Consider the following 11,922-nt stretch of genomic DNA (forward strand, 5'->3'; position numbering starts at 1 on the left):
TTGTTTGGAAAGGCCTCCATGACGTCCCTAAGGCCAAAAAAAAGGAAAATCTGGTCTGACATACAGACAAAAATAAATGCTGTTGGGGGGGTCACAGAGCGCTTTGTGTAGGAAATCCGCAAGAGGTGGCTTGACCACCGGCCGCGGAACAAGGAGAAAGTTTCCAGACAACTTGCAGAGAGCCGTGTGCCAGGTGGAGGACCCTACACAATAACCCCACCTACATCTATAGAGAGAATGGTAAAAGGCACCATTGAGCCTTAGGCAGTTGCTGGGTTCAGGCAGATGGGCACCTCAACTCCTGGACCCAACCCAAGCAAATGCTGCATGTACATTGTACTGTTAATGCAAATGGCCTGTACACTGAGACATGTTAAGATAACTGCAGTCATACCAATGCATCATGGGATATGTAGTACAAGACACACAGTGAAGTTAATCAAAGTTTATTGTAACTAAAATACAAAGGTATGAGTAGTTGGCACACAAACAGATCAATCAGAGTGCAGCCAGGGATAGACACGTGCCAGTCACTCGATTGACAGGTCAAACGGGTGACTGGCACATGCTATGGCTACCCTGTACTGGAGGACTGCCAATGTACAGGGGTAGATGGGCCACTTCAGTGGCGATGTGACAAGGGGTTTACAACAGATAACATCTGCTGTCAAGGCTATGCAGACCAATCGCATTGCAGGGGTGATAGGGAGATATCTAGCATCTGCAGTGTCTCCACCTCCGATGCCAGTTCTCTGAGATGCAGATGCAGCCAAGCACGGGCTGCAGCACAACCGGCCGTAGGGGCAAGAAACATTGAGCTGTCCATGCATTTTAGTTTCTAATACCTTTGTTCACTCATGTGGTGAATTAACCAGCAGAGTAATAATTTCATTTCCTAATGTATGTTTAATTTGACTACAGACTACGTACCTGACAATAAAGGTATTGCGGTCCACATACATCTACAGGATCTTGTCTTCCTTTTACATACACAGTGCATTATCATTGACAACATACCTCTCAAAGTAATGTGTGGCAATGTGGTCCCTGCACCTTCTCCCATCCACGGATCTCCTCCCATCTTGTGGATACTGTACAAGGTGACTCAGCATCTTTATCCTCTGAATCTGAGTCAGACACCTCGGTGTAAGCCTCTTCTAGTGGCTATATTGTGGAGGATGGCACACTTTGTTACTATCTTGCAAGCTATTTCAGGAGCATATTGTAAGGTGCCCCCACTCTTGTGCAAGCACCTAAAACATGATATCAGTAGGCCAAAGGTTTGGTGAATTACACCCTTGGTGCTACATTGTGCCTTGTTATATTGGCGCTGATTGTGAGAGGTGGGAGAAAGCTATGTGTGAGGTTCCATGGAAGGAGGGTATACGCACTGTCACTCACAACACAGACATTGTTTTGAGGCGACATAATGAATAGATGACCACACACATATATCTCTGAGTAACTTTCTATTCTGTACCAAATAGATACCCATCATCAAATCCACCTCTTTCCAACTGACTGTTTATTCTTCTGCGTCAAAACATGTAGGAGTCTTGGGTGTATCCTGGATATTGCAACTCTATATCAGTTATGATACTGTGGGCTTTGCATACCACCTAAATGTTGAGGGAATGTGTACTTTTCCTGTTTCTGAAAATGAGATGGGATGGGGGACATATGGGCACGTGTCCCATCTATACACCCAATGACAGGGACAAAATTTGCAAGCACGTAAAAATCTAATTTGGTACTTTGCATTTCCTGGGTGTTCCTGGGTAGGTATATCTGTTGGTGAATGTATATCAGCATAGCATCTAGGAATGCAGGGAAGAACCATGAAAGTGCAATTTATGACACCCCTCATGCTACTGCAATCACACCCTGGTAACTGCCAGAGACTAGTAGGTGTAATGAGCATAGCACCTGTACGTTAAGCCTGGGCAGAGCTCAAAGTGCAAAAAAAAACTCTGCCATGCTACACGGAGCTCCGCAAGTGGCAGAGTGCATTAGATAAATGCAGTTTACTTTGATTTTCAGTGCCGAGTGTTTGTCTGCACTGTGCAATCATCGTGAACAGCACCGTGCACAGCGGAAGCGGCCGCTGCTGCCTTTCTACCGCTCGAGTAGATTTTTTACTCGAGCAGCAGCTTTCTCAACGCGAACGGACGGCGAACTCCGGTAGTTGGATTTTCCTCACTCGCGCTCACCAACTCGACGTTGACGAGGGCGAACAAGGAAACAAACTCCACTCTGCGGAGGACAGTTTTTCAGAACTCCGCAAGCTCCACATAATGCAGAGTGTGGAAATCTCCGCAAACTCCTTGAGCTGAGTGGAGGTCACCGCCCAGACTTACTGTACATGAGTTGGGATTTCCTTGCTGCGCAGGCTTCTGCCTTCTAGATCTGGGAGTAAAAGTGCAATAATCTCCAATAGACATTGCTACTTAGCTTATATTTCTCATATATTTCTTCCTCAATTTGCTTAAAGAGGTTCAGCCTGCCTCTAAATATTCCCTCTTGTTTCCACCTCCTCCTCTGCTATGCAGCGAGTATTCGCATCCTCCATGCAATGAAGTAAAGAGCAGTCATTGTGGTACTCCCCAATGCATTCTGGGCCAGTTTATGTACTCTCTATCCATTCACCACCCGTTTCAAATTCGTGCTAAATTGCATGTGCCAAATCTCAATTTTGCGACCGTTCGGTATTTTGGAATGTGATGAACATACTGTTTGAAAGCCGCAAATCGGGATTTCCTATTGGCGATTTGGTATTTGCATTCACTAATTTTACCAACTTGCAAAAGTCACATCACTATTTGGGTTTTGAGAATGGCTTTTGCATATAGCAGACAGACATTTTTGCTCTTGCAAACCCCTTTGCGACTGTTTTGGGAGTCTCAAATATTTCATATATATGGCCCCTAAATGCTCGAAACCACTTGTATAAACAGCTAAGAGCAAGAGTGCTATATAGTAGAGAGTTCTTTGAGATAGAAGAAAGATAGCAGACAAAACAATTTATAAAAAGTTCAATAAATGCATCACAGGACATGCCAACTCCAAAGAAACAGGTTAATAAAGCAGTATCATGTGTTACTAAGAGACCAGATTGAAACTACTCCTGAAGACTAATTTCACCTTGGATTTAAAAGCCTTGAGGGATGTGTCATTTTTGCAATCTGATTGGAGGGAGTTCCATTATTCGATACTCGCTGTGGAGAGTTGCTTACCTCCAAATATTTTTATTCTCTAATTGGCTGTGATGAAATGGTGGACTTTGCTGAAACGCAGCCTCCTTGCAGACTGTTGTGAGTGAAATCATGACTGACTCCGTGACCCTTCCTCCCCCCCTTCTCCAGTCCATAGGGTGGGAGCCCCTTATGGAAGGCCCCACCTTCCTTCTCTGGAGTTCTTGTGCAGGGGGCCCAGCTTTCCCTAGGATACCTACCTTTGGCACCCACCTTCTTTGTCACCCAAAGGGCCTGTGCTAGGTTGTGCCCACTGCTCCTGTGAGGGGGGCTGATAGGTTTAGATCGAGTGTCAGCAACCACACTCACCCCCCTGCACCCTTGCAACTTCCGTACGCCTTGCTGGCAGCACCCCTTTGAGGTTCCTGTGAGATTGATGTTTTGATCCATAATTTTGTTCGAAAAAAGGATGCTACAGGGGAACCAAAGAGTCCACTCCAATCATGACCTCGCCTGCCACAGGCCAGCATAGTTCACCTACTATCTGCCCCCCCCAACGTGCTGGGTGCGTTGGCATAACCACTCTAGCCAATTCTCCAGAAACATTGCGTCGCCTTCCTTGGACAAGTGTACACCAACCTGCAGGAAAAAGGGATCGCCTGTGATGCAGCCAAGAGGTACTGAAGACAAACTGCCTGATCATAGAGGAGCTGCCTGAGAAGAAAGTTGCCAAAGTACACCAGGAAGGCTCTTGGCTGTCCCCCAGTAATGTTACCACCGGCGCGCTGCCGTCTCTGGTTGAAGGGAAAGCGGTGTGGCCTTTGAATCTCGCGTTCCCAGGCCCAACCTGGCTGGTCAGGGAAGGATTCCTGCAGAAGTCCCCTTCCTTCCCCTCCGGAATACCAAACAGGCAGACATTATTCCTGCGCTGGCGGTTCTCCTGGTCCTCCATTTTAGACATTAGGTCCACCAGACAGGCGGTGTTGGACTTCCTCTGTTGTTTTGCTGCTGTGGACTCGGTTTCCAGATGTTCAGTTTGCGCCTCCACCATAGAGACACGGTCGCTGATGTCAGTGCATGTTTTATTTAGCCGCTTTAGACCTCCCTGCAATTTCTTGGCCGCACCTTTGGCTGCGCGGTTGTCTGCTCGAACCTCCTCCTGGAACTCCTTGATGGATGCTAGGATAGAAGCTAAGGAAGCTCAGCGGTATCTGCAGACATGTTTTTTGCATTCCCCCATTGTATTGTACTAGGATCGTCCTCGTCCAGAGTCAGAATAATCCCATTTCAGTTGGCTACGCCGCTTACTCTTGCTTCTAGATTTTTTTTGACCGCAGGACCGTACCAGTATCTTTAGCAGAACGCTCGCTATCGCCTTCGCTAGTGTCGGACCCTCCCGCACACGATGAGGTAGGTGTACCATAAGAGACTGAGTAGAAGTGTTCAGGCCCTGCTTCCGGGGTCCAAGGAGCTTGTGTTCCGACAGGAGCTTCTAGGCTCTGAATAAAGTTGGCTATACCGGTCGTCTTAGCCTCCAGAGCTGTAAGGAGAGTGTCAGGATAAGTAAGGTCACCCAGTTTCTGTGCCACAGGGTACAGGATTGAGAAAGTTTGTTGCTCGGTTGCCTCGTGTGGATGCTCAGCAGTTGGTACCCATATGGAAAAGATGCCTGGGTTCATGACAGGGTCTAGAAGCCCGGCTGAAGTGTCAGCGTTGTTGCAAGGCTCCTCCCCTGGTGCGACTGTGACAGAGTCAACCTCCTGGTCAGTCTCTTTGTTAGATGTTGGGCCAGCCTCTTGCTGTGGGCCAGATGCAAGAGCAGGTACAGTCTGTAGGGCCAGGGGGACATTTTCAGGGGGGAGTACGAGCGCGAGAGTCTTAGAGTTTTTGCCCGATGATTGCGCTTTGGTTCCTAAAAACATTTTTGCTAGGGGCGGCTGCGCAGCTACTGAGTTTCTGGAGTCTTTAAAGTCTCTTGAGTCTTTGGGAAGCCCTCCCCCCTGATTTTCCCAACAATTTTTTGCTGGCACTGACCTCTAGTCTGGCTTTAGTGGCTCCCTCTGTGGATGTTGTGGGTGCAGCGTCTCTGGTTTCTCTGGGCTCAGGAATGGCTGGTGTCTTTGCCTTGCCGCCTTTCCTTGCTCCCCTGCTGTTCATGCTGATGGCTGTGCCCAAGCGCACGGAGTGGAGTCACCGCCGCGTCCCGCCGATGCGGCCCCCAGGGAAAGCAGGTCGGCAGACCAGTCTTTCCCCCGGGGTATTCACGCGAGAGGACAGCAGGCAGAGGGTTAGGTTAGGGGGTGTTTGTTAGGGGGTGGGGTTAGGAGGTTACTTAACGGGACAGGAGGGGAAGGACTTCCTCTCCCTGTCCGCGATGCCTCAGGGAATAGGTGCAGTTTTTTGTGTGTGCTTAGGGAATAGTTTGGTAGGGTAGTTTAGCGACTCAATTAGTTAGGCGGAGCAGTAAATGGTGAGCGAAGATTGCCGCTGGTGTCCCGGTGAGCAATTTGGGCAGACGACCTCATCGATTAGCCGCGAACGGTGCTCCAGGCTCATAATGACTACGCCCGATGCAGAGGCGGTGCGGGTGGCGCTTTTGGTGCTTGGCCGGGCTGGGAGGTCGGATCTCCTCCAGCCCGGTGTCCTGGACCAGGCGTGGGTCGGGATGACCCGCACGCCTAGGTCCGCTTCGGCAGGGGTCTACGCGGCCGTTGCCGCGTGCTTGGACAAGCCCCTGGGGGCTTGAGGAGGTACGTCAGGGCGGGGGAGGGGCAGGAAGCCGCAGGAGGCGGCGAAGCGCGGGGGGAGGAGGCAGAGCCTCCCGGCAGGTGCGGTTGAGGAAGGAGTGGTGCCGGGTGGGACGGAGGGCCCCAAAAGGGGGGCCGGGACACTGATACACGCTAGTATGGCCCCCGGGCTGGGCCGGGTCACGTCAGCCCCACCGGTTGGTGGCCTGGGTGCAGAGGGGTCATTGGTCGACTATGGGGACAGTGAGGACAGTGAAGACAGCTGGTGGGAGGACCTGGGTGAATGGAAGGTGCCGGCTGGTGAGGAGTTCGCCCTCGCTCTGTCTGGGGGAGAGTCTGGGGGGGAGGGGGGCTGCCATTAGTGAACAACCCATAGATCTTTCAGGGTGCAGGAAGGGCGTGAATAAGGCGAAAGGGTCTAAGGGCAAGGGCCCCTTGAGAACTCATCTGCAGGCAGGGTCAGGGCAAGCGGGGGGGAGCTCCACGGAACCCCCGCCCGGGATAGGGGCACTTGATGACCAGGTGGACAAGAGTTCCTAGTATGCCAGGTGGGAGCTCATGACGGAGGAAGAGAGGGCCCGCAACCAGCGTCGCATTATTGCGGAGACGGAGGGGGAGTGGCAGCGCCTTTGCGCAGCCAGGGAGGTGAAGGCGGGTGGGCTGCCTAGGGGCAAAGGGGCCCCTGCACCTGCGCGTGGCAGGGGTGCAGCGGACGGTCGTGGCAGAGGCGCCCCAGGGGCGAAGGTGGACTGGTCTTGGTCAGAGGGGGTAGGGACTGCCTTGGCGGTGCAGAGACCTGGTGGCACCGGGGCCTCCCCGGGCGCATATGGCTCGGGGGGGGACAGGCCAGCAGGATCAGCTGGCAGAGGCCGGGGTGGTCCGGAGGGGCGCAAAACGGCCTCCAAACGCTGGGACAAAGCAGCAGGGGGTCCACGGCGGCCTGCCCTCCACCGAGGGACCGGGCCCAGGCGATACTGGAGTGTGAGTTCGTGCCTGGAGTGAAAGGGAAAGGTGCTAAGAGAGTGGTGACGGAGGTGCGTGAGTGGTTGGCACCGGATGTGGAAGATGAGGTTTTGGATTATGAGGATGAGGAAGATGAGTTGGAGGAAGGTGAGGTGCGTGAGGTTGAGAGTTGGGGGAAGGGCAGAGCGGCAACGAGCAAATTTGGTGCATTACAGGACTCACGGGATGGTGCCGGCCAGGCCATCAGAGGAGTGGTGAAGCCGGCAGAGATGCGGCGGACGGAGCGAGACGCCCCGGCAACTTTATCAGGTGAGGGCGCATGGTGGGATGCTTGGGGGGGGACCTAGAGGGGGGAGGAAGAAGGCCTGCCGTTCGGTGGGTGTTGGGGATGGCTCGGTGAAGGAGTCAGGGCCCCAAGGGGGGGCGGAGCCGATTTTGCTGGATGGTAAGAAGCAAATGGCGACAGTGAGTGCGCAGACTGATAAGGTGGAAGACCAAGGGGGTAAGGAAGAGGGTGTGGAGACGTTGCGGAAGAAGTTACCGTACATGGGTTTGGCGATGCCTCTCGGGTCGCACTTGTCGGAAAAGACGAAGGCCAAAATCTGGCGGCATGAGTACGTTGATGTGTTCAAACTCCTGCACAGGGAGATTCAGGCGAAGGAGGGGTCGAAGGAGGAGGAGTGGGAGTTGACCAGGCGGCCGAGAGTGCCGGTGACTATGGAGAACTGGACGTCGGCTTTTCTGATCTATGCAAGTATATATTGCAAGAGGCACGGGGAACGGGCGATTGCGCTTTTTAAATACATGGACGTGATCAGGAAGGCGCAATTGCACTTCGGGGGTTTTGCCTGGTTGAGCTACGACGAGGAGTTTAGGGCACGGATCAGTGTTAACCCAGATAAGCCGTGGGGGGATGTGGACCAGGAGCTCTGGGTCCAATGGATGTCTTCAACGCAGGCGGCGGTGTCTACGCACACGGCGAGTGGTCTGCCGGTCACCTATCAGTCTTTTCAGTCGCGTCCCGCCCAGTCTGGGGCGGGTGGTCAGAGCGTTGCCGGAGGGCAAGGAACGCAAGCTGTGTGGACCGGGGCAGCGGGCCAGCAATACAAACCAGGACCCGCAGGGGCATGCTGGGGTTTCAACAAGGGGTTCTGCAACCGACCTGCCTGTAAGTTTAAACATGAGTGTTCCAAGTGTGGGGGACGTCACGCGGTCTTGCAATGTCTCACATTGGCTACGCCCTCTGAACAATCGAAGTTTACACGAGGTAGGGGACAGGCTGGGCCGAAGGGCCCATACTCCGGTTAGCGTGGAGGCCATGAGTCCATGGCTCTCCCGGTACCCTGATAGAGAGGCGGCTTGGAAATTGTACTGGGGCTTTGTGGAAGGTTTTCGGATCGGCTATCAGGGACCGAGGGTGAGGCGTTGGACTGAGAACTTGCGATCGGCGAAGGCAATGCCGGAGGTGGTGGCGCGCAAATTGGAAAAGGAGGTTTTGGAAGGCAGGATCACGGGACCCTTCGAGGAGTGGCCGATGTCAGAACTCATTGTCTCTCCGCTAGGGGTGGTGCCCAAGAAGGAGCCGGGCGAGTTCAGGTTGATCCATCATCTGTCTTGGCCTGAAGGTGGTTCAGTGAATGATTTCATCGCGGAGGAGGACTCTAGGGTCCTGTATGTGTCGGTGGATGATGCTGTGGGTCTGATCCGGGCGTGTGGAAAGGGGGCTGAGCTGGCCAAATGTGATATCAAGTCGGCCTTTTCGCCTCCTCCCCATTCATCGGCAGATTTTGCATTGCTGGGCATGCAGTTTGATGGGTCCATTTTCGTGGACATGGTGTTGCCAATGGGCTGTGCGATCTCCTGCGCTCTCTTCGAGACTTTCAGTTCCTTTATGCAGTGGGCCTTTGTGGACCGCAGAGGGCACCGGCCGGCCGGTGTCGCACTATTTGGACGATTTCCTATTTGTTGGAGTTGGGAGCTCGGGTGAGTGTGGCGAAGCTTTGGGACAATTTCAGTTGTTGGCAAAGGAGTTTGGGGTGCCGCTGGCGCCGGAGAAGACGGAAGGGCCCAGTTGCTGTCTGACCTTTTTGGGTATTGAGTTGGATTCGGTGGCTTGGCAGGCGCGTTTACCGACCCAGAAGGTGGCGGAGATGCAAGAAGTTTTGAGGCAGATGCTCGGTGTCCGTAAGATTGAGTTGAGGTCTGTGCAGCGCTTGCTCGGTGGTGAGGGCTGGGAGGACGTTTTGTAGGCGCCTTGGCATGGCCATGTCGGGGGCGGTTCTCCCTCACCACAGAGTCCGGGTCACGTTGGGAGTGCGGGCTGACTTAAGGGTCTGGCTGGTGTTCCTGGAAGACTTTAATGGTGTATCGCTGGATTTTGCTCGGGACAGGATGGTGTGGCAGGTGCAGCTCTACTCAGATGCGGCGGGTGCGGCCGGTTTCGGAGTTTTCTGGGACGGTCGTTGGTGTGCAGAACAGTGGCCGGCTCATTGGCTGCGGCAGGGCAGGAGAATCGCGTTTCTGGAGTTCTTTCCCCTGTTGGTGGCCTTGCTAGTGTGGGGCCCGGAATTCAAGAACAGGTCGGTGCTTTTCCACGTGGATAACATGACTGTGGTAGACCTGGTGAACAATCAGAAGGCAAAGGACCTGCGAGTGCTGCGCTTGCTGCGAGGCTTCATGCTGCTGTGTCTGCCACTTAATGTGCTGTTTCGCGCGCAACATGTGCCTGGCGCGAGTAATGAAATTGCGGATGCGTTATCTCGTTCGCAGTGGCAGCGCTTCAGGAAGTTGGCGCCGGGAGCGGAGGCTTGCAAGACCAAGGTGCCGGAGGGTATCTGGGCCTGGGGGGAATGAGAGTGGTGGGGCTGGTTGAGAGTTCAATAGCCGCATCTACTAGGCGAGAATACAGGTTGGCGTGGTCTGAGTTCGGGGTCTTTTTGGGTTGGAAAACGGGTGCGTGGCGAATGTCCAAGGAAGCGTGTGAACAAGCGGTGGTACGTTTTGTGCTGGATTGCATGGACAGAGGTTTGTCTTAGACGACGATTGCGGGCAAGTTGGCAGGCGTTTCTTTTTACAGCATGATATATTTGGGATTTGATCCGGCTAGGACGGATCTGCTGAGTCGAATGTTGAAAGGTTGGGGACGGTTAAGGGCTGCGGGAGGTGGGGGGGAGTTGCCTCGCGAGGCGATTACTTTTGAATTGTTGATACAGTTGTTGGGGGAGTTACCTTTTTGCTGTTCTGATGCGGACGAGATGGCGCTGTTTCGCCTATGCATGGTGTGGATGTTTTTTGGGGCGTTCCGGGTGTCTGAGTTGTTGGGGGCGCGCGCGGAGCAAGGTAGGACATTTGCGGATGTGCGTGTGGATGGGTCAAGTCTGGGGATATGGTTGGGACGTTCCAAGACGGACCAGGTTGGTCGTGGCAAGTGGGTGTGGCTGTCAGAGAGCGGTTGTGTGGGAGCGTGCCCGGTGCGAGAGTGGAAGGGTTTCTGTGAACAAGTGCGGAGGTCAGATGGTGATGTGTTCGTGCAGGTTTCCTTGAAACGTTTGATGCCTTTTCAGCTGCTAGCGGTGTTGCGGTTGGCTTTGCGAAGAATTGGCAAGGATCCATTGCGTTTTGGCACACACTTCTTTCGGATTGGGGCAGCCACGGCAGCGGCGGGGCTAGGTTGGTCGTGGGAGGAGATTCGGCGGATTGGTCGCTGGCGGTCTCGTTGCTGTGAACGCTATGTGCGCAAATGAGGCAGGGGGCGCGGGATGGCCTTGGCGGCTGCGGTTGTGATTGCATTTTTGTCTTCGCTGTGGTACTAATCTCTTTTTCTTTGTAGGTTGTGTTCGGGGGCCAGGGGCCAAGACGGTCACTTGGATTGTGGGTCATTCGTTTGCACATTGGGCCTCGAAGTACGCAGACAGGCAGGTGTACGGCCGTAGCCTGGGCCTGAGGAGCAGTCACCATGAGGTTCAATGGTGGGGTAAGAGCAGAATGCGTTGGGGCGAATTGCTGCCATGGCTTACAAAGAAGGTGCCACAGCTGCCCGGACATGCTTGTGATTCATTTGGGGGAAAATGACTTGGTGAAACAATCGGGGGTGTCCTTGTTACACCTGATGCAGCGGGACTTGGAAGCAATGAAGCGCAATCTGGCTGGCGCCTGTATTGTGTGGACTGAGTTCATACCACGACGGATTTGGAGGGGGGCTCTTAAGCCCGCGGCCATTGAAAGGGCCCGTAGGAAGTTGAACAGGGCGATGAGGCTCTTTTGTGCGGATCATGGACTTAAAGTGCTGGCTCATGGCGGGATCAGGCTGGAGGAGCCACTTCTTTTCCGAGATGATGGCGTGCACCTTTCGCACATGGGAAATGCATACTATCTGATGGAGCTGCGGGATCTGCTCAGTTTTTTGTGGAATGAGTCGATATGGTGTAGGCGTGACTGAGTGCGAAAGGTGCACGATTGGTGGGGCAGGTAACCGCCCTCCGGGGGTTCCCTGGGTGGCGTCCATGACGGGCAGAATCACCCTTCCGGGGAGGGGGTTACAGGTGCAGGATGGGGGAGTGGTAGATGGGAGTGCGATGGATGGAGATGCTGGACGAGTTTGGAAGGGAAAAGGGATGTGAATGGTATACGTGGAGAGGTCGTGGTGTGAATTGGGAGTGTACTGTGGAAAACGTGAGTGGATGATGGTTGAAAGGCAGAATGTTGGGGGGATTGTTAATGGTTAAAGATGTTTATATTTGATTATGGTTTGTCATGCCTGGCCTAATAAATGGCCTTTTACGCTAAACGGATGCGTGGAGTGGTTATTGTGCGATGCGGCCCCCGGGGAAAGCAGGTCGGCAGACCAGTCTTTCCCCCGGGGTATTCGCGCGAGAGAACGGCAGGCAGAGGGTTAGGTTAGGGGGTGTTTGTTAGGGGGTGGGGTTAGGAGGTTACTTAAGGGGACAGGAGGGGAAGGACTTCCTCTTCCTGTCCCCGGTGCCTCAGGGAATAGGTGTAGTTTTTTGTCCGCCAGCCCACTC

The 11,922-nt window shown here is 53.7% G+C and overlaps 1 pseudogene; it reads left to right on the forward strand.

Moving 5' to 3' along the window:
- Positions 1–8,357: 8,357 nt before the first annotated feature.
- Positions 8,358–11,339, forward strand: LOC144820299 (uncharacterized; annotated as a pseudogene).
- The last annotated feature ends 583 nt before the right edge of the window (positions 11,340–11,922 follow it).

The sequence above is a fragment of the Lissotriton helveticus genome, chromosome 2_1 (genome assembly GCF_964261635.1).
Source record: "Lissotriton helveticus chromosome 2_1, aLisHel1.1, whole genome shotgun sequence".
Lineage (NCBI taxonomy): Eukaryota > Metazoa > Chordata > Amphibia > Caudata > Salamandridae > Lissotriton > Lissotriton helveticus.